This window comes from Elaeis guineensis, chromosome 12, assembly GCF_000442705.2.
Source record: "Elaeis guineensis isolate ETL-2024a chromosome 12, EG11, whole genome shotgun sequence".
Classification (NCBI taxonomy): domain Eukaryota; kingdom Viridiplantae; phylum Streptophyta; class Magnoliopsida; order Arecales; family Arecaceae; genus Elaeis; species Elaeis guineensis.
Genome location: NC_026004.2, coordinates 89132582 through 89135219, shown reverse-complemented (window position 1 = coordinate 89135219; position 2638 = coordinate 89132582). Strand labels below are relative to the sequence as shown.

Below are 2638 nucleotides of genomic sequence, written 5' to 3'. Positions count from 1 at the left end.
GATTGAGTGGTTGATAATATGATGGGATTAAATTTTCTTAACTAATTCTATATAATGAACCATCGAGATATGTCTTATTTTGTTATAAAATATATTTAAGGACCACAGTAGCGGATTCCTTTTGTATATATATTATGTAATCTAAATATATGTTAAAATGGAGGCATTTTAATGCAGATGCCTCTGTCCGCCATGTGTCTTCATCTATGTTCGTCATATATATAGAGAAAAAAAAAAGACACCTTTCCATCTTCAAAAGTTCCAACGAAAATAACACGTCTTCCCATCCTCGAGAGTTCCCTCGAGGTAGGAGGCTTGGAGTGGTTTGAGTCTCTAGGATGGGAGGCTTGGAGCGCTCGAACAAGAAAGCTTAGATAGTGGCTTGGGAGACTTGGAGTGCCCGAACAGGGAAGTTTAGACAATGGCTTAGATTTTGAGTTTAAGGAGTTTCAATCAGATGGGAGGCTTGAAGCGCTTGAATAGGGAAGCTTAGACGGTGGCTTGGGTTTTGAGTTGGATATTTAGGAGTTTCAATCGGATAGAAGGGTTGGAGCATCCAAACAAGAAAGCTTAGATGGTGGCTTGGGTTTTGAGTTGGATATTTAGGAGTTTTAGTTAGATGGGAGGCTTGGAGCACTCAAACAGGAAAGTTTAAATGGTGGCTTGGTTTTTGAGTTGGTTATTTATATGTAAGAGTCTAAAAGGGATGAAGATATTATTAATTAACTTAAAAATAAATAATGTTTCGATCCGATGGGAGGCTTGGAGCGCTCAAACAGGAAAGCTTAGATGGTGACTTGGATTTTGAGTTGGGTATTTATATATAAGAGTCTAAAAAGGATGAAGATATTATTAATTAACTTAAAAATAGATAAAATAGTGGTTGGCCATCTAAATTTAGACTCAAATCCTCTCCTCCTCCAATTATTTATATATTTTTTAAAAAAATCATACATATATATATATGTGTGTGTGTATATATATGTATGTATATATACACATCTGAGGGGCAAATCTCAAAATCCATCCTAAATCTAAATGGGTATTAATTTCAAATTCTAAATTCATTCTAAACTCTATAATGTATTGCTAAACAGATCCTATTTGAATTTAGATTAAGTTAGATATCCAAAAAAAATCAGTCTAACTACCATCGTAAGTCCACTATAGTATTCATGCGAAATTGGCCTATCACACTTTCGAATCCACATATTATATTTTAATTTGATTTGTTTGGATTAGATTTTTTAGATGAATTTTAATAATTTATATTCATTTATGTAAAATATTTGGATTTATTATATATCATGAAAGGTATTGAAAAATTAAAAGAATAAAGTTGCTTGTATCAACTGGATGATATTATTTCATCAAAAATATTTTTTTTTATATTTTTTTAAAAAAATTATTTTTAAAATTTCATGTGCTATGCATGTGAGACATGAGAAGAAAGACTCTCTATGAAAAAATTATATCCCATATATTGTATGGGGCTATAAGCTAGTATAATTTTATTTTGGTTGGTTTGGTTTGCCCCACTAATTTCTTTTTATATCCACTTAATTTCTCTGTTGCCTCTTTTGGATTTCTCGCCTTTGTGTCGGTTTTTCCATGTTCCTCATCTATTCTATCTTATGATAATATAGATCATGTTTTTTACCAAAAAGGAAGAAAAAATGGACTGAGAAATTGCACCAGCCGGGAATCGAACCCGGGTGATAATATAGATCATGTTTTTTACCAAAAAGAAAGAAAAAATGGACTGAGAAATTGCACCAGCCGGGAATCGAACCCGGGTCTGTACCGTGGCAGGGTACTATTCTACCACTAGACCACTGGTGCTTTTAACGAATGGGTACCTTTATTGCAAAAGATTTAGACATGATTTATTCCATATATATTCTTCTTTCAGAACCCACTACAAATAGGATATACAATAATGACATTGAATATCCTCTTTGTGTACTTATAATAACAAGCACTCTTTGTAGTTTGAAAAGGTGGTGTTATTTTTTGATGTGTTCAATAATTTTTTTTGTGGATGTGAATATAAAGGCACCTATTCTAACTCCAAATGATTTCAAATTTTGATCTATGGTGAAGCAAATTTCCAAAATCCTCAATTTTTGGGGAATGTTTACAAAGAAACACAACAATTTATATATTTATATTCAAAGCACTTTGCCCTAAGAATCTTGAGAAAAATATATGGAAATCAATTAGAGAATTTTTGTTGTCTTTTCATGATTTCTCATGACCTTTCATGGGTGATGTCACATGCAGGTGTCATTCTTATTGAAACTGAAAAGCATGAATTTATTCCTTCAAGCATATGGTTTATCACCGCTTATATCAAGGGCATCCATTGTTTCTTCTTATAGCAATGTTTGATGTTCTATTTATGCCAAAGTGGACAAATTCTTTACAACTATACATGGTGATACAAGGAATGCTATTGTTAAGTGAAGAACAATAAAAGGTGCATGGATTGTTAGTGACATGGTGCGTAGTAATGAGAAAAAAGAAATAAAATGGAAAGATTGTTAGTCGTTGGAAGAGAATAACAGAAGTGGTTAAGCAGTTGGAAGGGGATAACAGAAATGGTTAAGCAGTTGAATTAGTTAGGCTATTATTATAA

The 2638-nt window shown here is 32.4% G+C and overlaps 1 non-coding gene across 1 annotated transcript; it reads right to left on the bottom strand.

The window, feature by feature from the left end:
- Positions 1-1771: 1771 nt before the first annotated feature.
- TRNAG-GCC (transfer RNA glycine (anticodon GCC)) lies at positions 1772-1842 on the bottom strand. Its single transcript has one exon. It is a non-coding gene; the product is annotated as a tRNA-Gly (tRNA).
- Between the last annotated feature and the right edge of the window lie 796 nt (positions 1843-2638).